At 47.5% G+C, this 26,789-nt stretch overlaps 16 non-coding genes across 16 annotated transcripts; all 16 read left to right on the top strand.

Annotated features, from left to right (window-relative positions):
- The first annotated feature begins 924 nt into the window (after positions 1 to 924).
- On the top strand, positions 925 to 995 carry trnag-gcc (transfer RNA glycine (anticodon GCC)). The gene has a single exon. It is a non-coding gene; the product is annotated as a tRNA-Gly (tRNA).
- A 1,540-nt stretch (positions 996 to 2,535) lies between these two features.
- trnag-gcc (transfer RNA glycine (anticodon GCC)) lies at positions 2,536 to 2,606 on the top strand. Its single transcript has one exon. It is a non-coding gene; the product is annotated as a tRNA-Gly (tRNA).
- Positions 2,607 to 4,146: 1,540 nt separating this feature from the next.
- trnag-gcc (transfer RNA glycine (anticodon GCC)) lies at positions 4,147 to 4,217 on the top strand. The gene has a single exon. It is a non-coding gene; the product is annotated as a tRNA-Gly (tRNA).
- A 1,540-nt stretch (positions 4,218 to 5,757) lies between these two features.
- trnag-gcc (transfer RNA glycine (anticodon GCC)) lies at positions 5,758 to 5,828 on the top strand. Its single transcript has one exon. It is a non-coding gene; the product is annotated as a tRNA-Gly (tRNA).
- A 1,540-nt stretch (positions 5,829 to 7,368) lies between these two features.
- Positions 7,369 to 7,439, top strand: trnag-gcc (transfer RNA glycine (anticodon GCC)). Its single transcript has one exon. It is a non-coding gene; the product is annotated as a tRNA-Gly (tRNA).
- Positions 7,440 to 8,979: 1,540 nt separating this feature from the next.
- Positions 8,980 to 9,050, top strand: trnag-gcc (transfer RNA glycine (anticodon GCC)). The gene has a single exon. It is a non-coding gene; the product is annotated as a tRNA-Gly (tRNA).
- Positions 9,051 to 10,590: 1,540 nt separating this feature from the next.
- On the top strand, positions 10,591 to 10,661 carry trnag-gcc (transfer RNA glycine (anticodon GCC)). The gene has a single exon. It is a non-coding gene; the product is annotated as a tRNA-Gly (tRNA).
- Positions 10,662 to 12,201: 1,540 nt separating this feature from the next.
- trnag-gcc (transfer RNA glycine (anticodon GCC)) lies at positions 12,202 to 12,272 on the top strand. Its single transcript has one exon. It is a non-coding gene; the product is annotated as a tRNA-Gly (tRNA).
- A 1,540-nt stretch (positions 12,273 to 13,812) lies between these two features.
- Positions 13,813 to 13,883, top strand: trnag-gcc (transfer RNA glycine (anticodon GCC)). The gene has a single exon. It is a non-coding gene; the product is annotated as a tRNA-Gly (tRNA).
- Positions 13,884 to 15,423: 1,540 nt separating this feature from the next.
- trnag-gcc (transfer RNA glycine (anticodon GCC)) lies at positions 15,424 to 15,494 on the top strand. Its single transcript has one exon. It is a non-coding gene; the product is annotated as a tRNA-Gly (tRNA).
- Positions 15,495 to 17,034: 1,540 nt separating this feature from the next.
- On the top strand, positions 17,035 to 17,105 carry trnag-gcc (transfer RNA glycine (anticodon GCC)). The gene has a single exon. It is a non-coding gene; the product is annotated as a tRNA-Gly (tRNA).
- Positions 17,106 to 20,219: 3,114 nt separating this feature from the next.
- trnag-gcc (transfer RNA glycine (anticodon GCC)) lies at positions 20,220 to 20,290 on the top strand. Its single transcript has one exon. It is a non-coding gene; the product is annotated as a tRNA-Gly (tRNA).
- A 1,539-nt stretch (positions 20,291 to 21,829) lies between these two features.
- On the top strand, positions 21,830 to 21,900 carry trnag-gcc (transfer RNA glycine (anticodon GCC)). Its single transcript has one exon. It is a non-coding gene; the product is annotated as a tRNA-Gly (tRNA).
- Positions 21,901 to 23,440: 1,540 nt separating this feature from the next.
- On the top strand, positions 23,441 to 23,511 carry trnag-ucc (transfer RNA glycine (anticodon UCC)). Its single transcript has one exon. It is a non-coding gene; the product is annotated as a tRNA-Gly (tRNA).
- A 1,523-nt stretch (positions 23,512 to 25,034) lies between these two features.
- Positions 25,035 to 25,105, top strand: trnag-ucc (transfer RNA glycine (anticodon UCC)). The gene has a single exon. It is a non-coding gene; the product is annotated as a tRNA-Gly (tRNA).
- Positions 25,106 to 26,628: 1,523 nt separating this feature from the next.
- Positions 26,629 to 26,699, top strand: trnag-ucc (transfer RNA glycine (anticodon UCC)). The gene has a single exon. It is a non-coding gene; the product is annotated as a tRNA-Gly (tRNA).
- The last annotated feature ends 90 nt before the right edge of the window (positions 26,700 to 26,789 follow it).

Genomic DNA, 26,789 nt, shown 5'->3' with positions numbered 1-26,789 from the left:
AAGATTGGAAACCTTCTCAGTTCTTCACGACAGAGCGTCATTGATGTTCTAGCATTGAATATCTTTGAATAATGAGTGGCACAGACAGAGTCAATAGCCCGAGTCATAGTTTGAAGATATCAGGAGGAAAGTATCGAGGAGACGTCAGAGGTAGGTTCTTTACGCAGAGAGTTGTGAATGCATGGAATGGGTTGCCAGCCCGTCCAGTTGGAAGCAGAGTCATTGGCGTCATTTAAGGAACTGCTGGACGGGCACATGGAGAGCAGTGAGTTGAGGATTGCGTAGGTTACATTACATTCGGGTTGAACCTCGGCACAACATCGTGGGCCAAAGGGCCTGTTCTGTTCTGGCCTTTTGTATGTTCTATGCTCTAGTTGAGGCTGGATTGGAGAAATCGTTGGAATGCTTCCAAAACCAAGAGATGGGCCGGAAAGTGAAGTTGATCATGAACTATAGCGAGCAGGCTTGATCTGCGGGCTATTCCTACCACCATCTCTATGTTGTTGTGTTTCAAAATATGAGCTGTGCTGACTGTGTGCACATAATACGTTAATGTTATAATTTAAGTAGAACTCATTTCCATTTTAAGAATAGCGTTCTCCACTTGGTCAGGAAGCATCTAGGCAAACTATAATTTGCAAGTAATAATCTTGAGCCTCGAATCCTTGTCGTATTATTTACTTTATATATTTTGAAATAAAGAAACAGCGTTCAGATAAAATCCAACTAGTCAAACAAACAGCGCTTCATTGCGAGTTTCCTACTTGGTTTCTCGCTATATCAGCAATGGAGAAAGTCAGGGCTGCAGATGCTGGAGATTGGAGTCGGCATGCTGCGCCACAGGACAGAATATCAAGAATACCGGTTTAGTTTCCTGCTGGAGTTCAAACTGTAGTAAAGTTCTAGCGGGGCCCGCCCGCAGGCGCATTGGTGGTTCAGTGGTAGAATTCTCGACTGCCACGCGGGAGGCCCGGGATCGATTCCCGGCCAATGCAACGCATTGCAGCACCCTTTATTTCAAATGCTGCACGGCTCGAACAGAGTTCGGCCCGATGCCACGGGTTTGCTTCGCCTGGCTGCGTGCACTCGCCAATGTCCTGCTGCGCGGTAAACAGGGTATGTTCACTCAGCGTGTGGGATGGGATCGGATGGAAACGTCCGCTCTGCAGACTCCGTTTCTGAGCATTTCCATGGCGCAATCCATAGTTTTCTGGCATTAAGTAAAATCGACATAGTGAGATGACCGGCCGTGAGCCCAGAATGATGGGCCAGACTCCATACGCCGAATGAGATGAGAGTGGTGCTGGAAAAGCACAGCGGGGCAGGCAGCATCCGAGGACCGGCAAAATCGACCTCTCGAGCAGGAGTCCTTCATCAGGAAGGGTACTGTCATATATCCAAACATCTTCTGCTGCTTCATCAGTGACCTTCCTTCTGTCATATAGTCAGAAGTGGGCATTTTTGTTCACGATTGCATCATGGTAGCACCACTGACAACTCCTCAGATACTGAAGCAGACCATACTAGGTTCAAATGCAGAAAGCCAATGCCCTCTGACGAACGCAATCGTCTTTCTTTGTGCTCGATGGGACTCCAACCAGTGGATAAACAAAGATTGGAAACCTTCTCAGTTCTTCACGACAGAGCGTCATTGATGTTCTAGCATTGAATATCTTTGAATAATGAGTGGCACAGACAGAGTCAATAGCCCGAGTCATAGTTTGAAGATATCAGGAGGAAAGTATCGAGGAGACGTCAGAGGTAGGTTCTTTACGCAGAGAGTTGTGAATGCATGGAAGGGGTTGCCAGCCCGTCCACTTGGAAGCAGAGTCATTGGCGTCATTTCAGGAACTGCTGGACGGGCACATGGAGAGCAGTGAGTTGAGGATTGCGTAGGTTACATTACATTCGGGTAGAACCTCGGCACAACATCGTGGGCCAAAGGGCCTGTTCTGTTCTGGCCTTTTGTATGTTCTATGCTCTAGTTGAGGCTGGATTGGAGAAATCGTTGGAATGCTTCCAAAACCAAGAGATGGGCCGGAAAGTGAAGTTGATCATGAACTATAGCGAGCAGGCTTGATCTGCGGGCTATTCCTACCACCATCTCTATGTTGTTGTGTTTCAAAATATGAGCTGTGCTGACTGTGTGCACATAATACGTTAATGTTATAATTTAAGTAGAACCCATTTCCATTTTAAGAATAGCGTTCTCCACTTGGTCAGGAAGCATCTAGGCAAACTATAATTTGCAAGTAATAATCTTGAGCCTCGAATCCTAGTCGTATTATTTACTTTATATATTTTGAAATAAAGAAACAGCGTTCAGATAAAATCCAACTAGTCAAACAAACAGCGCTTCATTGCGAGTTTCCTACTTGGTTTCTCGCTATATCAGCAATGGAGAAAGTCAGGGCTGCAGATGCTGGAGATTGGAGTCGGCATGCTGCGCCACAGGACAGAATATCAAGAATACCGGTTTAGTTTCCTGCTGGAGTTCAAACTGTAGTAAAGTTCTAGCGGGGCCCGCCCGCAGGCGCATTGGTGGTTCAGTGGTAGAATTCTCGACTGCCACGCGGGAGGCCCGGGATCGATTCCCGGCCAATGCAACGCATTGCAGCACCCTTTATTTCAAATGCTGCACGGCTCGAACAGAGTTCGGCCTGATGCCACGGGTTTGCTTCGCCTGGCTGCGTGCACTCGCCAATGTCCTGCTGCGCGGTAAACAGGGTATGTTCACTCAGCGTGTGGGATGGGATCGGATGGAAACGTCCGCTCTGCAGACTCCGTTTTTGAGCATTTTCATGGCGCAATCCATAGTTTTCTGGCATTAAGTAAAATCGACATAGTGAGATGACCGGCCGTGAGCCCAGAATGATGGGCCAGACTCCATACGCCGAATGAGATGAGAGTGGTGCTGGAAAAGCACAGCGGGGCAGGCAGCATCCGAGGACCGGCAAAATCGACCTCTCGAGCAGGAGTCCTTCATCAGGAAGGGTACTGTCATATATCCAAACATCTTCTGCTGCTTCATCAGTGACCTTCCTTCTGTCATATAGTCAGAAGTGGGCATTTTTGTTCACGATTGCATCATGGTAGCACCACTGACAACTCCTCAGATACTGAAGCAGACCATACTAGGTTCAAATGCAGAAAGCCAATGCCCTCTGACGAACGCAATCGTCTTTCTTTGTGCTCGATGGGACTCCAACCAGTGGATAAACAAAGATTGGAAACCTTCTCAGTTCTTCACGACAGAGCGTCATTGATGTTCTAGCATTGAATATCTTTGAATAATGAGTGGCACAGACAGAGTCAATAGCCCGAGTCATAGTTTGAAGATATCAGGAGGAAAGTATCGAGGAGACGTCAGAGGTAGGTTCTTTACGCAGAGAGTTGTGAATGCATGGAAGGGGTTGCCAGCCCGTCCACTTGGAAGCAGAGTCATTGGCGTCATTTCAGGAACTGCTGGACGGGCACATGGAGAGCAGTGAGTTGAGGATTGCGTAGGTTACATTACATTCGGGTAGAACCTCGGCACAACATCGTGGGCCAAAGGGCCTGTTCTGTTCTGGCCTTTTGTATGTTCTATGCTCTAGTTGAGGCTGGATTGGAGAAATCGTTGGAATGCTTCCAAAACCAAGAGATGGGCCGGAAAGTGAAGTTGATCATGAACTATAGCGAGCAGGCTTGATCTGCGGGCTATTCCTACCACCATCTCTATGTTGTTGTGTTTCAAAATATGAGCTGTGCTGACTGTGTGCACATAATACGTTAATGTTATAATTTAAGTAGAACCCATTTCCATTTTAAGAATAGCGTTCTCCACTTGGTCAGGAAGCATCTAGGCAAACTATAATTTGCAAGTAATAATCTTGAGCCTCGAATCCTAGTCGTATTATTTACTTTATATATTTTGAAATAAAGAAACAGCGTTCAGATAAAATCCAACTAGTCAAACAAACAGCGCTTCATTGCGAGTTTCCTACTTGGTTTCTCGCTATATCAGCAATGGAGAAAGTCAGGGCTGCAGATGCTGGAGATTGGAGTCGGCATGCTGCGCCACAGGACAGAATATCAAGAATACCGGTTTAGTTTCCTGCTGGAGTTCAAACTGTAGTAAAGTTCTAGCGGGGCCCGCCAGCAGGTGCATTGGTGGTTCAGTGGTAGAATTCTCGCCTGCCACGTGGGAGGCCCGGGTTCGATTCCCGGCCAATGCAACGCATTGCAGCACCCTTTATTTCAAATGCTGCACGGCTCGAACAGACTTCGGCCCCATGCCACGGGTTTGCTTCGCCTGGCTGCGTGCACTCGCTAATGTCCTGCTGCGCGGTAAACAGGGTGTGTTCACTCAGCGTGTGGGATGGGATCGGATGGAAACGTCCGCTCTGCAGGCTCCGTTTTTGAGCATTTTCATGGCGCAATCCATAGTTTTCTGGCATTAAGTAAAATCGACATAGTGAGATGACCGGCCGTGAGCCCAGAATGATGGGCCAGACTCCATACGCCGAATGAGATGAGAGTGGTGCTGGAAAAGCACAGCGGGGCAGGCAGCATCCGAGGACCGGCAAAATCGACCTCTCGAGCAGGAGTCCTTCATCAGGAAGGGTACTGTCATATATCCAAACATCTTCTGCTGCTTCATCAGTGACCTTCCTTCTGTCATATAGTCAGAAGTGGGCATTTTTGTTCACGATTGCATCATGGTAGCACCACTGACAACTCCTCAGATACTGAAGCAGACCATACTAGGTTCAAATGCAGAAAGCCAATGCCCTCTGACGAACGCAATCGTCTTTCTTTGTGCTCGATGGGACTCCAACCAGTGGATAAACAAAGATTGGAAACCTTCTCAGTTCTTCACGACAGAGCGTCATTGATGTTCTAGCATTGAATATCTTTGAATAATGAGTGGCACAGACAGAGTCAATAGCCCGAGTCATAGTTTGAAGATATCAGGAGGAAAGTATCGAGGAGACGTCAGAGGTAGGTTCTTTACGCAGAGAGTTGTGAATGCATGGAATGGGTTGCCAGCCCGTCCAGTTGGAAGCAGAGTCATTGGCGTCATTTAAGGAACTGCTGGACGGGCACATGGAGAGCAGTGAGTTGAGGATTGCGTAGGTTACATTACATTCGGGTTGAACCTCGGCACAACATCGTGGGCCAAAGGGCCTGTTCTGTTCTGGCCTTTTGTATGTTCTATGCTCTAGTTGAGGCTGGATTGGAGAAATCGTTGGAATGCTTCCAAAACCAAGAGATGGGCCGGAAAGTGAAGTTGATCATGAACTATAGCGAGCAGGCTTGATCTGCGGGCTATTCCTACCACCATCTCTATGTTGTTGTGTTTCAAAATATGAGCTGTGCTGACTGTGTGCACATAATACGTTAATGTTATAATTTAAGTAGAACTCATTTCCATTTTAAGAATAGCGTTCTCCACTTGGTCAGGAAGCATCTAGGCAAACTATAATTTGCAAGTAATAATCTTGAGCCTCGAATCCTTGTCGTATTATTTACTTTATATATTTTGAAATAAAGAAACAGCGTTCAGATAAAATCCAACTAGTCAAACAAACAGCGCTTCATTGCGAGTTTCCTACTTGGTTTCTCGCTATATCAGCAATGGAGAAAGTCAGGGCTGCAGATGCTGGAGATTGGAGTCGGCATGCTGCGCCACAGGACAGAATATCAAGAATACCGGTTTAGTTTCCTGCTGGAGTTCAAACTGTAGTAAAGTTCTAGCGGGGCCCGCCCGCAGGCGCATTGGTGGTTCAGTGGTAGAATTCTCGACTGCCACGCGGGAGGCCCGGGATCGATTCCCGGCCAATGCAACGCATTGCAGCACCCTTTATTTCAAATGCTGCACGGCTCGAACAGAGTTCGGCCCGATGCCACGGGTTTGCTTCGCCTGGCTGCGTGCACTCGCCAATGTCCTTCTGCGCGGTAAACAGGGTGTGTTCACTCAGCGTGTGGAATGGGATCGGATGGAAACGTCCGCTCTGCAGACTCCGTTTTTGAGCATTTTCATGGCGCAATCCATAGTTTTCTGGCATTAAGTAAAATCGACATAGTGAGATGACCGGCCGTGAGCCCAGAATGATGGGCCAGACTCCATACGCCGAATGAGATGAGAGTGGTGCTGGAAAAGCACAGCGGGGCAGGCAGCATCCGAGGACCGGCAAAATCGACCTCTCGAGCAGGAGTCCTTCATCAGGAAGGGTACTGTCATATATCCAAACATCTTCTGCTGCTTCATCAGTGACCTTCCTTCTGTCATATAGTCAGAAGTGGGCATTTTTGTTCACGATTGCATCATGGTAGCACCACTGACAACTCCTCAGATACTGAAGCAGACCATACTAGGTTCAAATGCAGAAAGCCAATGCCCTCTGACGAACGCAATCGTCTTTCTTTGTGCTCGATGGGACTCCAACCAGTGGATAAACAAAGATTGGAAACCTTCTCAGTTCTTCACGACAGAGCGTCATTGATGTTCTAGCATTGAATATCTTTGAATAATGAGTGGCACAGACAGAGTCAATAGCCCGAGTCATAGTTTGAAGATATCAGGAGGAAAGTATCGAGGAGACGTCAGAGGTAGGTTCTTTACGCAGAGAGTTGTGAATGCATGGAAGGGGTTGCCAGCCCGTCCACTTGGAAGCAGAGTCATTGGCGTCATTTCAGGAACTGCTGGACGGGCACATGGAGAGCAGTGAGTTGAGGATTGCGTAGGTTACATTACATTCGGGTAGAACCTCGGCACAACATCGTGGGCCAAAGGGCCTGTTCTGTTCTGGCCTTTTGTATGTTCTATGCTCTAGTTGAGGCTGGATTGGAGAAATCGTTGGAATGCTTCCAAAACCAAGAGATGGGCCGGAAAGTGAAGTTGATCATGAACTATAGCGAGCAGGCTTGATCTGCGGGCTATTCCTACCACCATCTCTATGTTGTTGTGTTTCAAAATATGAGCTGTGCTGACTGTGTGCACATAATACGTTAATGTTATAATTTAAGTAGAACCCATTTCCATTTTAAGAATAGCGTTCTCCACTTGGTCAGGAAGCATCTAGGCAAACTATAATTTGCAAGTAATAATCTTGAGCCTCGAATCCTAGTCGTATTATTTACTTTATATATTTTGAAATAAAGAAACAGCGTTCAGATAAAATCCAACTAGTCAAACAAACAGCGCTTCATTGCGAGTTTCCTACTTGGTTTCTCGCTATATCAGCAATGGAGAAAGTCAGGGCTGCAGATGCTGGAGATTGGAGTCGGCATGCTGCGCCACAGGACAGAATATCAAGAATACCGGTTTAGTTTCCTGCTGGAGTTCAAACTGTAGTAAAGTTCTAGCGAGGCCCGCCTGCAGGTGCATTGGTGGTTCAGTGGTAGGATTCTCGACTGCCACGCGGGAGGCCCGGGATCGATTCCCGGCCAATGCAACGCATTGCAGCACCCTTTATTTCAAATGCTGCACGGCTCGAACAGAGTTCGGCCCGATGCCACGGGTTTGCTTCGCCTGGCTGCGTGCACTCGCCAATGTCAGGCTGCGCGGTAAACAGGGTGTGTTCACTCAGCGTGTGGAATGGGATCGGATGGAAACGTCCGCTCTGCAGACTCAGTTTTTGAGCATTTTCATGGCGCAATCCATAGTTTTCTGGCATTAAGTAAAATCGACATAGTGAGATGACCGGCCGTGAGCCCAGAATGATGGGCCAGACTCCATACGCCGAATGAGATGAGAGTGGTGCTGGAAAAGCACAGCGGGGCAGGCAGCATCCGAGGACCGGCAAAATCGACCTCTCGAGCAGGAGTCCTTCATCAGGAAGGGTACTGTCATATATCCAAACATCTTCTGCTGCTTCATCAGTGACCTTCCTTCTGTCATATAGTCAGAAGTGGGCATTTTTGTTCACGATTGCATCATGGTAGCACCACTGACAACTCCTCAGATACTGAAGCAGACCATACTAGGTTCAAATGCAGAAAGCCAATGCCCTCTGACGAACGCAATCGTCTTTCTTTGTGCTCGATGGGACTCCAACCAGTGGATAAACAAAGATTGGAAACCTTCTCAGTTCTTCACGACAGAGCGTCATTGATGTTCTAGCATTGAATATCTTTGAATAATGAGTGGCACAGACAGAGTCAATAGCCCGAGTCATAGTTTGAAGATATCAGGAGGAAAGTATCGAGGAGACGTCAGAGGTAGGTTCTTTACGCAGAGAGTTGTGAATGCATGGAATGGGTTGCCAGCCCGTCCAGTTGGAAGCAGAGTCATTGGCGTCATTTAAGGAACTGCTGGACGGGCACATGGAGAGCAGTGAGTTGAGGATTGCGTAGGTTACATTACATTCGGGTTGAACCTCGGCACAACATCGTGGGCCAAAGGGCCTGTTCTGTTCTGGCCTTTTGTATGTTCTATGCTCTAGTTGAGGCTGGATTGGAGAAATCGTTGGAATGCTTCCAAAACCAAGAGATGGGCCGGAAAGTGAAGTTGATCATGAACTATAGCGAGCAGGCTTGATCTGCGGGCTATTCCTACCACCATCTCTATGTTGTTGTGTTTCAAAATATGAGCTGTGCTGACTGTGTGCACATAATACGTTAATGTTATAATTTAAGTAGAACTCATTTCCATTTTAAGAATAGCGTTCTCCACTTGGTCAGGAAGCATCTAGGCAAACTATAATTTGCAAGTAATAATCTTGAGCCTCGAATCCTTGTCGTATTATTTACTTTATATATTTTGAAATAAAGAAACAGCGTTCAGATAAAATCCAACTAGTCAAACAAACAGCGCTTCATTGCGAGTTTCCTACTTGGTTTCTCGCTATATCAGCAATGGAGAAAGTCAGGGCTGCAGATGCTGGAGATTGGAGTCGGCATGCTGCGCCACAGGACAGAATATCAAGAATACCGGTTTAGTTTCCTGCTGGAGTTCAAACTGTAGTAAAGTTCTAGCGGGGCCCGCCCGCAGGCGCATTGGTGGTTCAGTGGTAGAATTCTCGACTGCCACGCGGGAGGCCCGGGATCGATTCCCGGCCAATGCAACGCATTGCAGCACCCTTTATTTCAAATGCTGCACGGCTCGAACAGAGTTCGGCCCGATGCCACGGGTTTGCTTCGCCTGGCTGCGTGCACTCGCCAATGTCCTGCTGCGCGGTAAACAGGGTATGTTCACTCAGCGTGTGGGATGGGATCGGATGGAAACGTCCGCTCTGCAGACTCCGTTTCTGAGCATTTCCATGGCGCAATCCATAGTTTTCTGGCATTAAGTAAAATCGACATAGTGAGATGACCGGCCGTGAGCCCAGAATGATGGGCCAGACTCCATACGCCGAATGAGATGAGAGTGGTGCTGGAAAAGCACAGCGGGGCAGGCAGCATCCGAGGACCGGCAAAATCGACCTCTCGAGCAGGAGTCCTTCATCAGGAAGGGTACTGTCATATATCCAAACATCTTCTGCTGCTTCATCAGTGACCTTCCTTCTGTCATATAGTCAGAAGTGGGCATTTTTGTTCACGATTGCATCATGGTAGCACCACTGACAACTCCTCAGATACTGAAGCAGACCATACTAGGTTCAAATGCAGAAAGCCAATGCCCTCTGACGAACGCAATCGTCTTTCTTTGTGCTCGATGGGACTCCAACCAGTGGATAAACAAAGATTGGAAACCTTCTCAGTTCTTCACGACAGAGCGTCATTGATGTTCTAGCATTGAATATCTTTGAATAATGAGTGGCACAGACAGAGTCAATAGCCCGAGTCATAGTTTGAAGATATCAGGAGGAAAGTATCGAGGAGACGTCAGAGGTAGGTTCTTTACGCAGAGAGTTGTGAATGCATGGAAGGGGTTGCCAGCCCGTCCACTTGGAAGCAGAGTCATTGGCGTCATTTCAGGAACTGCTGGACGGGCACATGGAGAGCAGTGAGTTGAGGATTGCGTAGGTTACATTACATTCGGGTAGAACCTCGGCACAACATCGTGGGCCAAAGGGCCTGTTCTGTTCTGGCCTTTTGTATGTTCTATGCTCTAGTTGAGGCTGGATTGGAGAAATCGTTGGAATGCTTCCAAAACCAAGAGATGGGCCGGAAAGTGAAGTTGATCATGAACTATAGCGAGCAGGCTTGATCTGCGGGCTATTCCTACCACCATCTCTATGTTGTTGTGTTTCAAAATATGAGCTGTGCTGACTGTGTGCACATAATACGTTAATGTTATAATTTAAGTAGAACCCATTTCCATTTTAAGAATAGCGTTCTCCACTTGGTCAGGAAGCATCTAGGCAAACTATAATTTGCAAGTAATAATCTTGAGCCTCGAATCCTAGTCGTATTATTTACTTTATATATTTTGAAATAAAGAAACAGCGTTCAGATAAAATCCAACTAGTCAAACAAACAGCGCTTCATTGCGAGTTTCCTACTTGGTTTCTCGCTATATCAGCAATGGAGAAAGTCAGGGCTGCAGATGCTGGAGATTGGAGTCGGCATGCTGCGCCACAGGACAGAATATCAAGAATACCGGTTTAGTTTCCTGCTGGAGTTCAAACTGTAGTAAAGTTCTAGCGGGGCCCGCCCGCAGGCGCATTGGTGGTTCAGTGGTAGAATTCTCGACTGCCACGCGGGAGGCCCGGGATCGATTCCCGGCCAATGCAACGCATTGCAGCACCCTTTATTTCAAATGCTGCACGGCTCGAACAGAGTTCGGCCTGATGCCACGGGTTTGCTTCGCCTGGCTGCGTGCACTCGCCAATGTCCTGCTGCGCGGTTAACAGGGTATGTTCACTCAGCGTGTGGGATGGGATCGGATGGAAACGTCCGCTCTGCAGACTCCGTTTTTGAGCATTTTCATGGCGCAATCCATAGTTTTCTGGCATTAAGTAAAATCGACATAGTGAGATGACCGGCCGTGAGCCCAGAATGATGGGCCAGACTCCATACGCCGAATGAGATGAGAGTGGTGCTGGAAAAGCACAGCGGGGCAGGCAGCATCCGAGGACCGGCAAAATCGACCTCTCGAGCAGGAGTCCTTCATCAGGAAGGGTACTGTCATATATCCAAACATCTTCTGCTGCTTCATCAGTGACCTTCCTTCTGTCATATAGTCAGAAGTGGGCATTTTTGTTCACGATTGCATCATGGTAGCACCACTGACAACTCCTCAGATACTGAAGCAGACCATACTAGGTTCAAATGCAGAAAGCCAATGCCCTCTGACGAACGCAATCGTCTTTCTTTGTGCTCGATGGGACTCCAACCAGTGGATAAACAAAGATTGGAAACCTTCTCAGTTCTTCACGACAGAGCGTCATTGATGTTCTAGCATTGAATATCTTTGAATAATGAGTGGCACAGACAGAGTCAATAGCCCGAGTCATAGTTTGAAGATATCAGGAGGAAAGTATCGAGGAGACGTCAGAGGTAGGTTCTTTACGCAGAGAGTTGTGAATGCATGGAAGGGGTTGCCAGCCCGTCCACTTGGAAGCAGAGTCATTGGCGTCATTTCAGGAACTGCTGGACGGGCACATGGAGAGCAGTGAGTTGAGGATTGCGTAGGTTACATTACATTCGGGTAGAACCTCGGCACAACATCGTGGGCCAAAGGGCCTGTTCTGTTCTGGCCTTTTGTATGTTCTATGCTCTAGTTGAGGCTGGATTGGAGAAATCGTTGGAATGCTTCCAAAACCAAGAGATGGGCCGGAAAGTGAAGTTGATCATGAACTATAGCGAGCAGGCTTGATCTGCGGGCTATTCCTACCACCATCTCTATGTTGTTGTGTTTCAAAATATGAGCTGTGCTGACTGTGTGCACATAATACGTTAATGTTATAATTTAAGTAGAACCCATTTCCATTTTAAGAATAGCGTTCTCCACTTGGTCAGGAAGCATCTAGGCAAACTATAATTTGCAAGTAATAATCTTGAGCCTCGAATCCTAGTCGTATTATTTACTTTATATATTTTGAAATAAAGAAACAGCGTTCAGATAAAATCCAACTAGTCAAACAAACAGCGCTTCATTGCGAGTTTCCTACTTGGTTTCTCGCTATATCAGCAATGGAGAAAGTCAGGGCTGCAGATGCTGGAGATTGGAGTCGGCATGCTGCGCCACAGGACAGAATATCAAGAATACCGGTTTAGTTTCCTGCTGGAGTTCAAACTGTAGTAAAGTTCTAGCGGGGCCCGCCAGCAGGTGCATTGGTGGTTCAGTGGTAGAATTCTCGCCTGCCACGTGGGAGGCCCGGGTTCGATTCCCGGCCAATGCAACGCATTGCAGCACCCTTTATTTCAAATGCTGCACGGCTCGAACAGACTTCGGCCCCATGCCACGGGTTTGCTTCGCCTGGCTGCGTGCACTCGCTAATGTCCTGCTGCGCGGTAAACAGGGTGTGTTCACTCAGCGTGTGGGATGGGATCGGATGGAAACGTCCGCTCTGCAGGCTCCGTTTTTGAGCATTTTCATGGCGCAATCCATAGTTTTCTGGCATTAAGTAAAATCGACATAGTGAGATGACCGGCCGTGAGCCCAGAATGATGGGCCAGACTCCATACGCCGAATGAGATGAGAGTGGTGCTGGAAAAGCACAGCGGGGCAGGCAGCATCCGAGGACCGGCAAAATCGACCTCTCGAGCAGGAGTCCTTCATCAGGAAGGGTACTGTCATATATCCAAACATCTTCTGCTGCTTCATCAGTGACCTTCCTTCTGTCATATAGTCAGAAGTGGGCATTTTTGTTCACGATTGCATCATGGTAGCACCACTGACAACTCCTCAGATACTGAAGCAGACCATACTAGGTTCAAATGCAGAAAGCCAATGCCCTCTGACGAACGCAATCGTCTTTCTTTGTGCTCGATGGGACTCCAACCAGTGGATAAACAAAGATTGGAAACCTTCTCAGTTCTTCACGACAGAGCGTCATTGATGTTCTAGCATTGAATATCTTTGAATAATGAGTGGCACAGACAGAGTCAATAGCCCGAGTCATAGTTTGAAGATATCAGGAGGAAAGTATCGAGGAGACGTCAGAGGTAGGTTCTTTACGCAGAGAGTTGTGAATGCATGGAATGGGTTGCCAGCCCGTCCAGTTGGAAGCAGAGTCATTGGCGTCATTTAAGGAACTGCTGGACGGGCACATGGAGAGCAGTGAGTTGAGGATTGCGTAGGTTACATTACATTCGGGTTGAACCTCGGCACAACATCGTGGGCCAAAGGGCCTGTTCTGTTCTGGCCTTTTGTATGTTCTATGCTCTAGTTGAGGCTGGATTGGAGAAATCGTTGGAATGCTTCCAAAACCAAGAGATGGGCCGGAAAGTGAAGTTGATCATGAACTATAGCGAGCAGGCTTGATCTGCGGGCTATTCCTACCACCATCTCTATGTTGTTGTGTTTCAAAATATGAGCTGTGCTGACTGTGTGCACATAATACGTTAATGTTATAATTTAAGTAGAACTCATTTCCATTTTAAGAATAGCGTTCTCCACTTGGTCAGGAAGCATCTAGGCAAACTATAATTTGCAAGTAATAATCTTGAGCCTCGAATCCTTGTCGTATTATTTACTTTATATATTTTGAAATAAAGAAACAGCGTTCAGATAAAATCCAACTAGTCAAACAAACAGCGCTTCATTGCGAGTTTCCTACTTGGTTTCTCGCTATATCAGCAATGGAGAAAGTCAGGGCTGCAGATGCTGGAGATTGGAGTCGGCATGCTGCGCCACAGGACAGAATATCAAGAATACCGGTTTAGTTTCCTGCTGGAGTTCAAACTGTAGTAAAGTTCTAGCGGGGCCCGCCCGCAGGCGCATTGGTGGTTCAGTGGTAGAATTCTCGACTGCCACGCGGGAGGCCCGGGATCGATTCCCGGCCAATGCAACGCATTGCAGCACCCTTTATTTCAAATGCTGCACGGCTCGAACAGAGTTCGGCCCGATGCCACGGGTTTGCTTCGCCTGGCTGCGTGCACTCGCCAATGTCCTTCTGCGCGGTAAACAGGGTGTGTTCACTCAGCGTGTGGAATGGGATCGGATGGAAACGTCCGCTCTGCAGACTCCGTTTTTGAGCATTTTCATGGCGCAATCCATAGTTTTCTGGCATTAAGTAAAATCGACATAGTGAGATGACCGGCCGTGAGCCCAGAATGATGGGCCAGACTCCATACGCCGAATGAGATGAGAGTGGTGCTGGAAAAGCACAGCGGGGCAGGCAGCATCCGAGGACCGGCAAAATCGACCTCTCGAGCAGGAGTCCTTCATCAGGAAGGGTACTGTCATATATCCAAACATCTTCTGCTGCTTCATCAGTGACCTTCCTTCTGTCATATAGTCAGAAGTGGGCATTTTTGTTCACGATTGCATCATGGTAGCACCACTGACAACTCCTCAGATACTGAAGCAGACCATACTAGGTTCAAATGCAGAAAGCCAATGCCCTCTGACGAACGCAATCGTCTTTCTTTGTGCTCGATGGGACTCCAACCAGTGGATAAACAAAGATTGGAAACCTTCTCAGTTCTTCACGACAGAGCGTCATTGATGTTCTAGCATTGAATATCTTTGAATAATGAGTGGCACAGACAGAGTCAATAGCCCGAGTCATAGTTTGAAGATATCAGGAGGAAAGTATCGAGGAGACGTCAGAGGTAGGTTCTTTACGCAGAGAGTTGTGAATGCATGGAAGGGGTTGCCAGCCCGTCCACTTGGAAGCAGAGTCATTGGCGTCATTTCAGGAACTGCTGGACGGGCACATGGAGAGCAGTGAGTTGAGGATTGCGTAGGTTACATTACATTCGGGTAGAACCTCGGCACAACATCGTGGGCCAAAGGGCCTGTTCTGTTCTGGCCTTTTGTATGTTCTATGCTCTAGTTGAGGCTGGATTGGAGAAATCGTTGGAATGCTTCCAAAACCAAGAGATGGGCCGGAAAGTGAAGTTGATCATGAACTATAGCGAGCAGGCTTGATCTGCGGGCTATTCCTACCACCATCTCTATGTTGTTGTGTTTCAAAATATGAGCTGTGCTGACTGTGTGCACATAATACGTTAATGTTATAATTTAAGTAGAACCCATTTCCATTTTAAGAATAGCGTTCTCCACTTGGTCAGGAAGCATCTAGGCAAACTATAATTTGCAAGTAATAATCTTGAGCCTCGAATCCTAGTCGTATTATTTACTTTATATATTTTGAAATAAAGAAACAGCGTTCAGATAAAATCCAACTAGTCAAACAAACAGCGCTTCATTGCGAGTTTCCTACTTGGTTTCTCGCTATATCAGCAATGGAGAAAGTCAGGGCTGCAGATGCTGGAGATTGGAGTCGGCATGCTGCGCCACAGGACAGAATATCAAGAATACCGGTTTAGTTTCCTGCTGGAGTTCAAACTGTAGTAAAGTTCTAGCGGGGCCCACCCGCAGGTGCATTGGTGGTTCAGTGGTAGAATTCTCGACTGCCACGCGGGAGGCCCGGGATCGATTCCCGGCCAATGCAACGCATTGCAGCACCCTTTATTTCAAATGCTGCACGGCTCGAACAGAGTTCGGCCCGATGCCACGGGTTTGCTTCGCCTGGCTGCGTGCACTCGCCAATGTCCTTCTGCGCGGTAAACAGGGTGTGTTCACTCAGCGTGTGGAATGGGATCGGATGGAAACGTCCGCTCTGCAGACTCCGTTTTTGAGCATTTTCATGGCGCAATCCATAGTTTTCTGGCATTAAGTAAAATCGACATAGTGAGATGACCGGCCGTGAGCCCAGAATGATGGGCCAGACTCCATACGCCGAATGAGATGAGAGTGGTGCTGGAAAAGCACAGCGGGGCAGGCAGCATCCGAGGACCGGCAAAATCGACCTCTCGAGCAGGAGTCCTTCATCAGGAAGGGTACTGTCATATATCCAAACATCTTCTGCTGCTTCATCAGTGACCTTCCTTCTGTCATATAGTCAGAAGTGGGCATTTTTGTTCACGATTGCATCATGGTAGCACCACTGACAACTCCTCAGATACTGAAGCAGACCATACTAGGTTCAAATGCAGAAAGCCAATGCCCTCTGACGAACGCAATCGTCTTTCTTTGTGCTCGATGGGACTCCAACCAGTGGATAAACAAAGATTGGAAACCTTCTCAGTTCTTCACGACAGAGCGTCATTGATGTTCTAGCATTGAATATCTTTGAATAATGAGTGGCACAGACAGAGTCAATAGCCCGAGTCATAGTTTGAAGATATCAGGAGGAAAGTATCGAGGAGACGTCAGAGGTAGGTTCTTTACGCAGAGAGTTGTGAATGCATGGAAGGGGTTGCCAGCCCGTCCACTTGGAAGCAGAGTCATTGGCGTCATTTCAGGAACTGCTGGACGGGCACATGGAGAGCAGTGAGTTGAGGATTGCGTAGGTTACATTACATTCGGGTAGAACCTCGGCACAACATCGTGGGCCAAAGGGCCTGTTCTGTTCTGGCCTTTTGTATGTTCTATGCTCTAGTTGAGGCTGGATTGGAGAAATCGTTGGAATGCTTCCAAAACCAAGAGATGGGCCGGAAAGTGAAGTTGATCATGAACTATAGCGAGCAGGCTTGATCTGCGGGCTATTCCTACCACCATCTCTATGTTGTTGTGTTTCAAAATATGAGCTGTGCTGACTGTGTGCACATAATACGTTAATGTTATAATTTAAGTAGAACCCATTTCCATTTTAAGAATAGCGTTCTCCACTTGGTCAGGAAGCATCTAGGCAAACTATAATTTGCAAGTAATAATCTTGAGCCTCGAATCCTAGTCGTATTATTTACTTTATATATTTTGAAATAAAGAAACAGCGTTCAGATAAAATCCAACTAGTCAAACAAACAGCGCTTCATTGCGAGTTTCCTACTTGGTTTCTCGCTATATCAGCAATGGAGAAAGTCAGGGCTGCAGATGCTGGAGATTGGAGTCGGCATGCTGCGCCACAGGACAGAATATCAAGAATACCGGTTTAGTTTCCTGCTGGAGTTCAAACTGTAGTAAAGTTCTAGCGGGGCCCACCCGCAGGTGCATTGGTGGTTCAGTGGTAGAATTCTCGACTGCCACGCGGGAGGCCCGGGATCGATTCCCGGCCAATGCAACGCATTGCAGCACCCTTTATTTCAAATGCTGCACGGCTCGAACAGAGTTCGGCCCGATGCCACGGGTTTGCTTCGCCTGGCTGCGTGCACTCGCTAATGTCCTGCTGCGCGGTAAACAGGGTATGTTCACTCAGCGTGTGGGATGGGATCGGATGGAAACGTCCGCTCTGCAGACTCCGTTTTTGAGCATTTTCATGGCGCAATCCATAGTTTTCTGGCATTAAGTAAAATCGACATAGTGAGATGACCGGCCGTGAGCCCAGAATGATGGGCCAGACTCCATACGCCGAATGAGATGAGAGTGGTGCTGGAAAAGCACAGCGGGGCAGGCAGCATCCGAGGACCGGCAAAATCGACCTCTCGAGCAGGAGTCCTTCATCAGGAAGGGTACTGTCATATATCCAAACATCTTCTGCTGCTTCATCAGTGACCTTCCTTCTGTCATATAGTCAGAAGTGGGCATTTTTGTTCACGATTGCATCATGGTAGCACCACTGAAAACTCCTCAGATACTGAAGCAGACCATACGAGGTTCAAGTGCAGAAAGCCAATGCCCTCTGACGAACGCAATCGTCTTTCTTTGTGCTCGATGGGAATCCAACCAGCGGATAAACAAAGATTGGAAACCTTCTCAGTTCTTCACGACAGAGCGTCATTGATGTTCTAGCATTGAATATCTTTGAATAATGAGTGGCACAGACAGAGTCAATAGCCCGAGTCATAGTTTGAAGATATCAGGAGGAAAGTATCGAGGAGACGTCAGAGGTAGGTTCTTTACGCAGAGAGTTGTGAATGCATGGAATGGGTTGCCAGCCCGTCCAGTTGGAAGCAGAGTCATTGGCGTCATTTAAGGAACTGCTGGACGGGCACATGGAGAGCAGTGAGTTGAGGATTGCGTAGGTTACATTACATTCGGGTTGAACCTCGGCACAACATCGTGGGCCAAAGGGCCTGTTCTGTTCTGGCCTTTTGTATGTTCTATGCTCTAGTTGAGGCTGGATTGGAGAAATCGTTGGAATGCTTCCAAAACCAAGAGATGGGCCGGAAAGTGAAGTTGATCATGAACTATAGCGAGCAGGCTTGATCTGCGGGCTATTCCTACCACCATCTCTATGTTGTTGTGTTTCAAAATATGAGCTGTGCTGACTGTGTGCACATAATACGTTAATGTTATAATTTAAGTCGAACTCATTTCCATTTTAAGAATAGCGTTCTCCACTTGGTCAGGAAGCATCTAGGCAAACTATAATTTGCAAGTAATAATCTTGAGCCTCGAATCCTTGTCGTATTATTTACTTTATATATTTTGAAATAAAGAAACAGCGTTCAGATAAAATCCAACTAGTCAAACAAACAGCGCTTCATTGCGAGTTTCCTACTTGGTTTCTCGCTATATCAGCAATGGAGAAAGTCAGGGCTGCAGATGCTGGAGATTGGAGTCGGCATGCTGCGTCACAGGACAGAATATCAAGAATACCGGTTTAGTTTCCTGCTGGAGTTCAAACTGTAGTAAAGTTCTAGGGGGTCCCGCCCGCAGGTGCATTGGTGGTTCAGTGATAGAATTCTCGACTGCCACGCATTGCAGCACCCTTTATTTCAAATGCTGCACGGCTCGAACAGAGTTCGGCCCCATGCCACGGGTTTGCTTCGCCTGGCTGCGTGCACTCGCTAATGTCCTGCTGCGCGGTAAACAGGGTGTGTTCACTCAGCGTGTGGGATGGGATCGGATGGAAACGTCCGCTCTGCAGACTCCGTTTTTGAGCATTTTCATGGCGCAATCCATAGTTTTCTGGCATTAAGTAAAATCGACATAGTGAGATGACCGGCCGTGAGCCCAGAATGATGGGCCAGACTCCATACGCCGAATGAGATGAGAGTGGTGCTGGAAAAGCACAGCGGGGCAGGCAGCATCCGAGGACCGGCAAAATCGACCTCTCGAGCAGGAGTCCTTCATCAGGAAGGGTACTGTCATATATCCAAACATCTTCTGCTGCTTCATCAGTGACCTTCCTTCTGTGATATAGTCAGAAGTGGGCATTTTTGTTCACGATTGCATCATGGTAGCACCACCGAAAACTCCTCAGATACTGAAGCAGACCATACTAGGTTCAAATGCAGAAAGCCAATGCCCTCTGACGAACGCAATCGTCTTTCTTTGTGCTCGATGGGACTCCAACCAGTGGATAAACAAAGATTGGAAACCTTCTCAGTTCTTCACGACAGAGCGTCATTGATGTTCTAGCATTGAATATCTTTGAATAATGAGTGGCACAGACAGAGTCAATAGCCCGAGTCATAGTTTGAAGATATCAGGAGGAAAGTATCGAGGAGACGTCAGAGGTAGGTTCTTTACGCAGAGAGTTGTGAATGCATGGAATGGGTTGCCAGCTGTGGTGGTGGAAGCAGAGTCATTGGCGTCATTTAAGGAACTGCTGGACGGGCACATGGAGAGCAGTGAGTTGAGGATTGCGTAGGTTACATTACATTCGGGTTGAACCTCGGCACAACATCGTGGGCCAAAGGGCCTGTTCTGTTCTGGCCTTTTGTATGTTCTATGCTCTAGTTGAGGCTGGATTGGAGAAATCGTTGGAATGCTTCCAAAACCAAGAGATGGGCCGGAAAGTGAAGTTGATCATGAACTATAGCGAGCAGGCTTGTTCTGCGGGCTATTCCTACCACCATCTCTATGTTGTTGTGTTTCAAAATATGAGCTGTGCTGACTGTGTGCACATAATACGTTAATGTTATAATTTAAGTAGAACTCATTTCCATTTTAAGAATAGCGTTCTCCACTTGGTCAGGAAGCATCTAGGCAAACTATAATTTGCAAGTAATAATCTTGAGCCTCGAATCCTTGTCGTATTATTTACTTTATATATTTTGAAATAAAGAAACAGCGTTCAGATAAAATCCAACTAGTCAAACAAACAGCGCTTCATTGCGAGTTTCCTACTTGGTTTCTCGCTATATCAGCAATGGAGAAAGTCAGGGCTGCAGATGCTGGAGATTGGAGTCGGCATGCTGCGTCACAGGACAGAATATCAAGAATACCGGTTTAGTTTCCTGCTGGAGTTCAAACTGTAGTAAAGTTCTAGCCGGGCCCGCCCGCAGGTGCATTGGTGGTTCAGTGGTAGAATTCTCGCCTGCCGCGCGGGAGGCCCGGGTTCGATTCCCGGCCAATGCAACGCATTACAGCACCCTTTATTTCAAATGCTGCACGGCTCGAACAGAGTTCGGCCCCATGCCACGGGTTTGCTTCGCCTGGCTGCGTGCACTCGCTAATGTCCTGCTGCGCGGTAAACAGGGTGTGTTCACTCAGCGTGTGGGATGGGATCGGATGGAAACGTCCGCTCTGCAGACTCCGTTTTTGAGCATTTTCATGGCGCAATCCATAGTTTTCTGGCATTAAGTAAAATCGACATAGTGAGATGACCGGCCGTGAGCCCAGAATGATGGGCCAGACTCCATACGCCGAATGAGATGAGAGTGGTGCTGGAAAAGCACAGCGGGGCAGGCAGCATCCGAGGACCGGCAAAATCGACCTCTCGAGCAGGAGTCCTTCATCAGGAAGGGTACTGTCATATATCCAAACATCTTCTGCTGCTTCATCAGTGACCTTCCTTCTGTGATATAGTCAGAAGTGGGCATTTTTGTTCACGATTGCATCATGGTAGCACCACCGAAAACTCCTCAGATACTGAAGCAGACCATACTAGGTTCAAATGCAGAAAGCCAATGCCCTCTGACGAACGCAATCGTCTTTCTTTGTGCTCGATGGGACTCCAACCAGTGGATAAACAAAGATTGGAAACCTTCTCAGTTCTTCACGACAGAGCGTCATTGATGTTCTAGCATTGAATATCTTTGAGTAATGAGTGGCACAGACAGAGTCAATAGCCCGAGTCATAGTTTGAAGATATCAGGAGGAAAGTATCGAGGAGACGTCAGAGGTAGGTTCTTTACGCAGAGAGTTGTGAATGCATGGAATGGGTTGCCAGCTGTGGTGGTGGAAGCAGAGTCATTGGCGTCATTTAAGGAACTGCTGGACGGGCACATGGAGAGCAGTGAGTTGAGGATTGCGTAGGTTACATTACATTCGGGTTGAACCTCGGCACAACATCGTGGGCCAAAGGGCCTGTTCTGTTCTGGCCTTTTGTATGTTCTATGCTCTAGTTGAGGCTGGATTGGAGAAATCGTTGGAATGCTTCCAAAACCAAGAGATGGGCCGGAAAGTGAAGTTGATCATGAACTATAGCGAGCAGGCTTGTTCTGCGGGCTATTCCTACCACCATCTCTATGTTGTTGTGTTTCAAAATATGAGCTGTGCTGACTGTGTGCACATAATACGTTAATGTTATAATTTAAGTAGAACTCATTTCCATTTTAAGAATAGCGTTCTCCACTTGGTCAGGAAGCATCTAGGCAAACTATAATTTGCAAGTAATAATCTTGAGCCTCGAATCCTTGTCGTATTATTTACTTTATATATTTTGAAATAAAGAAACAGCGTTCAGATAAAATCCAACTAGTCAAACAAACAGCGCTTCATTGCGAGTTTCCTACTTGGTTTCTCGCTATATCAGCAATGGAGAAAGTCAGGGCTGCAGATGCTGGAGATTGGAGTCGGCATGCTGCGTCACAGGACAGAATATCAAGAATACCGGTTTAGTTTCCTGCTGGAGTTCAAACTGTAGTAAAGTTCTAGCCGGGCCCGCCCGCAGGTGCATTGCTGGTTCAGTGGTAGAATTCTCGCCTGCCGCGCGGGAGGCCCGGGTTCGATTCCCGGCCAATGCAACGCATTACAGCACCCTTTATTTCAAATGCTGCACGGCTCGAACAGAGTTCGGCCCGATGCCACGGGTTTGCTTCGCCTGGCTGCGTGCACTCGCCAATGTCCTGCTGCGCGGTAAACAGGGTATGTTCACTCAGCGTGTGGGATGGGATCGGATGGAAACGTCGGCTCTGCAGACTCCGTTTTTGAGCATTTTCATGGCGCAATCCATAGTTTTCTGGCATTAAGTAAAATCGACATAGTGAGATGACCGGCCGTGAGCCCAGAATGATGGGCCAGACTCCATACACCGACTGAGATGAGAGTGGTGCTGGAAAAGCACAGCGGGGCAGGCAGCATCCGAGGACCGGCAAAATCGACCTCTCGAGCAGGAGTCCTTCATCAGGAAGGGTACTGTCATATATCCAAACATCTTCTGCTGCTTCATCAGTGACCTTCCTTCTGTCATATAGTCAGAAGTGGGCATTTTTGTTCACGATTGCATCATGGTAGCACCACCGAAAACTCCTCAGATACTGAAGCAGACCATACTAGGTTCAAATGCAGAAAGCCAATGCCCTCTGACGAACGCAATCGTCTTTCTTTGTGCTCGATGGGACTCCAACCAGTGGATAAACAAAGATTGGAAACCTTCTCAGTTCTTCACGACAGAGCGTCATTGATGTTCTAGCATTGAATATCTTTGAATAATGAGTGGCACAGACAGAGTCAATAGCCCGAGTCATAGTTTGAAGATATCAGGAGGAAAGTATCGAGGAGACGTCAGAGGTAGGTTCTTTACGCAGAGAGTTGTGAATGCATGGAATGGGTTGCCAGCCCGTCCAGTTGGAAGCAGAGTCATTGGCGTCATTTAAGGAACTGCTGGACGGGCACATGGAGATCAGTGAGTTGAGGATTGCGTAGGTTACATTACATTAGGGTTGAAGCTCGGCACAACATCGTGGGCCAAAGAGCCTGTTCTGTTCTGGACTTTTCTATGTTCTATGCTCTAGTTGAGGCTGGATTGGAGAAATCGTGGGAATGCTTCCAAAACCAAGAGATGGGCCGGAAAGTGATGTTGATCATGAACTATAGCGAGCAGGCTTGATCTGCGGGCTATTCCTACCACCATCTCGATGTTCTTGTGTTTAAAAATATGAGCTGTGCTGACTGTGTGCACATAACACGTTAATGTTATAATTTAAGTAGAAATCATTTCCATTTTAAGAATAGCGTTCTCCACTTGGTCAGGACCCATCTAGGCAAACTATAATTTGCAAGTAATAATCTTGAGCCTCGAATCCTAGTCGTATTATTTACTTTATATATTTTGAAATAAAGAAACAGCGTTCAGATAAAATTCAACTAGTCAAACAAACAGCGCTTCATTACGAGTTCCCTACTTGGTTTCTCGCTATATCAGCAATGGAGAAAGTCAGGGCTGCAGATGCTGGAGATTGGAGTCGGCATGCTGCGCCACAGGACAGAATATCAAGAATACCGGTTTAGTTTCCTGCTGGAGTTCAAACTGTAGTAAATTTCTAGCGGGGCCCGTCCACAGGTGCATTGGTGGTTCAGTGGTAGGATTCTCGCCTTCCACGCGGGTGGCCCGGGTTCGATTCCCGGCCAATGCATTACAGCGCCCTTTTTTTCAAATGCTGCACGGTGTAACAGAGTTCAGCCCGATGCGACGGGTCGATTTCGCCTGGCTGCGCCCTCACCGATGTCCTGCTGCGCGGTTAGCAGGGTATGTTCACTCAGCCTGTGGGGTGGGATGGGATCGTGTCGAAATCTCCGCTCCGCACGCTCCGTTTTTGAGTATTTTCACGGCGTAATCCATCGTTTCCTGGCATGAAGTAAGATCGACATAGTGAGATGACCGGCCGTGATCCCAGAATGATGGGCCAGCCTCCATACGCCGAATGAGAATGAGATGAGAGTGGTGCTGGAAAAGCACTGCCGGGGCAGGCAGCTTCCCAGGACCAGCAAAATCGATCTCTCGGGCAGGAGTCCTTCATCGGCAAGGGTACTGTCATATATCCAAACGTCATCAGTGACCTTCCTTCTCTCATATCGTCAGAAGTGGGCATTTTTATTCACGATTGCATCATGGTAGCACCACTGACAACTCCTCAGATACTGAAGCAGACCATACTAGGTTCAAATGCAGAAAGACAATGCCCTCTGACGAACGCAATCGTCTTTCTTTGTGCACGATGGGACTCCAACCAGTGGATAAACAAAGATTGTAAACCTACTCAGGTCTTCACGACAGAGCGTCATTGATGTTCTAGCATTGAATATCTTTGAATAATGAGTGGCACAGACAGAGTCAATAGCCCGAGTCATAGTTTGAAGATATCCGGAGGAAAGTATCGAGGAGACGTCAGAGGTAGGTTCTTTACGCAGAGAGTTGTGAATGCATGGAATGGGTTGCCAGCTGTGGTGGTGGAAGCAGAGTCATTGGGGTCATTTAAGGAACTGCTGGACGTGCACATGGAGAGCAGTGAGTTGAGGGTTGCGTAGGTTACATTACATTCGGATTGAACCTCGGCACAACATCGTGGGCCAAAGGGCCTGTTCTGTGCTGGACTTTTCTATGTTCTATTCGAGGCTGGATTGGAGAAATAGTTGGTATGCTTCCAAAACCAAGAGAGGGGCAGGAAAGTGAAGTTGATCATTAACTACAGCGAGCAGGCTTGATCTGTGGGCTATTCCTACCACCATCTCTATGTTCTTGTGTTTATAAACATGAGCTGTGCTGACTGTGTGCACATAACACGTTAATGTTATCATTAAAGTAGAACTCATTTCCATTTTAAGAATAGCGTTCTCCACTTGGTCAGGACCCATCTAGGCAAACTATAATTTGCAAGTAATAATTTTGAGCCTAGAATCCCAGTTGTATTATTGACTTTATATATTTTGAAATAAAAGACAGTGTTCAGATAAAATCAAACTAGTCAAACAAACCGCGCTTCGTTGCGATTTTCCTACTTGGGTTCTCGCCATATCAGCAATGGAGAAAGTCAGGGCTGCAGATGCTGGAGATTGGAGTCAGTTTGCTGCGCCATAGGACAGAATATCAAGAATACCGGTTTAGTTTCCTGCTGGAGTTCAAACTGTAGTAAATTTCTAGCGGGGCCCGTCCACAGGTGCATTGGTGGTTCAGTGGTAGAATTCTCGCCTTCCACGCGGGTGGCCCGGGTTCGATTCCCGGCCAATGCATTACAGCGCCCTTTTTTTCAAATGCTGCACGGTGTAACAGAGTTCAGCCCGATGCGACGGGTCGATTTCGCCTGGCTGCGCCCTCACCGATGTCCTGCTGCGCGGTTAGCAGGGTATGTTCACTCAGCCTGTGGGGTGGGATGGGATCGTGTCGAAATCTCCGCTCCGCACGCTCCGTTTTTGAGTATTTTCACGGCGTAATCCATCGTTTCCTGGCATGAAGTAAGATCGACATAGTGAGATGACCGGCCGTGATCCCAGAATGATGGGCCAGCCTCCATACGCCGAATGAGAATGAGATGAGAGTGGTGCTGGAAAAGCACTGCCGGGGCAGGCAGCATCCCAGGACCAGCAAAATCGATCTCTCGGGCAGGAGTCCTTCATCGGCAAGGGTACTGTCATATATCCAAACGTCATCAGTGACCTTCCTTCTCTCATATCGTCAGAAGTGGGCATTTTTATTCACGATTGCATCATGGTAGCACCACTGACAACTCCTCAGATACTGAAGCAGACCATACTAGGTTCAAATGCAGAAAGACAATGCCCTCTGACGAACGCAATCGTCTTTCTTTGTGCACGATGGGACTCCAACCAGTGGATAAACAAAGATTGTAAACCTACTCAGGTCTTCACGACAGAGCGTCATTGATGTTCTAGCATTGAATATCTTTGAATAATGAGTGGCACAGACAGAGTCAATAGCCCGAGTCATAGTTTGAAGATATCCGGAGGAAAGTATCGAGGAGACGTCAGAGGTAGGTTCTTTACGCAGAGAGTTGTGAATGCATGGAATGGGTTGCCAGCTGTGGTGGTGGAAGCAGAGTCATTGGGGTCATTTAAGGAACTGCTGGACGTGCACATGGAGAGCAGTGAGTTGAGGGTTGCGTAGGTTACATTACATTCGGATTGAACCTCGGCACAACATCGTGGGCCAAAGGGCCTGTTCTGTGCTGGACTTTTCTATGTTCTATTCGAGGCTGGATTGGAGAAATAGTTGGTATGCTTCCAAAACCAAGAGAGGGGCAGGAAAGTGAAGTTGATCATTAACTACAGCGAGCAGGCTTGATCTGTGGGCTATTCCTACCACCATCTCTATGTTCTTGTGTTCATAAACATGAGCTGTGCTGACTGTGTGCACATAACACGTTAATGTTATCATTAAAGTAGAACTCATTTCCATTTTAAGAATAGCGTTCTCCACTTGGTCAGGACCCATCTAGGCAAACTATAATTTGCAAGTAATAATTTTGAGCCTAGAATCCCAGTTGTATTATTGACTTTATATATTTTGAAATAAAAGACAGTGTTCAGATAAAATCAAACTAGTCAAACAAACCGCGCTTCGTTGCGATTTTCCTACTTGGGTTCTCGCCATATCAGCAATGGAGAAAGTCAGGGCTGCAGATGCTGGAGATTGGAGTCAGTTTGCTGCGCCACAGGACAGAATATCAAGAATACCGGTTTAGTTTCCTGCTGGAGTTCAAACTGTAGTAAATTTCTAGCGGGGCCCGTCCACAGGTGCATTGGTGGTTCAGTGGTAGAATTCTCGCCTTCCACGCGGGTGGCCCGGGTTCGATTCCCGGCCAATGCATTACAGCGCCCTTTTTTTCAAATGCTGCACGGTGTAACAGAGTTCAGCCCGATGCGACGGGTCCATTTCGCCTGGCTGCGCCCTCACCGA

This window comes from Chiloscyllium punctatum, chromosome 30 (assembly GCF_047496795.1).
Source record: "Chiloscyllium punctatum isolate Juve2018m chromosome 30, sChiPun1.3, whole genome shotgun sequence".
Classification (NCBI taxonomy): Eukaryota; Metazoa; Chordata; class Chondrichthyes; order Orectolobiformes; family Hemiscylliidae; genus Chiloscyllium; species Chiloscyllium punctatum.
The sequence above is the reverse complement of the archived record's forward strand: the minus strand, read 5'-3'. Positions and strand labels throughout refer to the sequence as shown.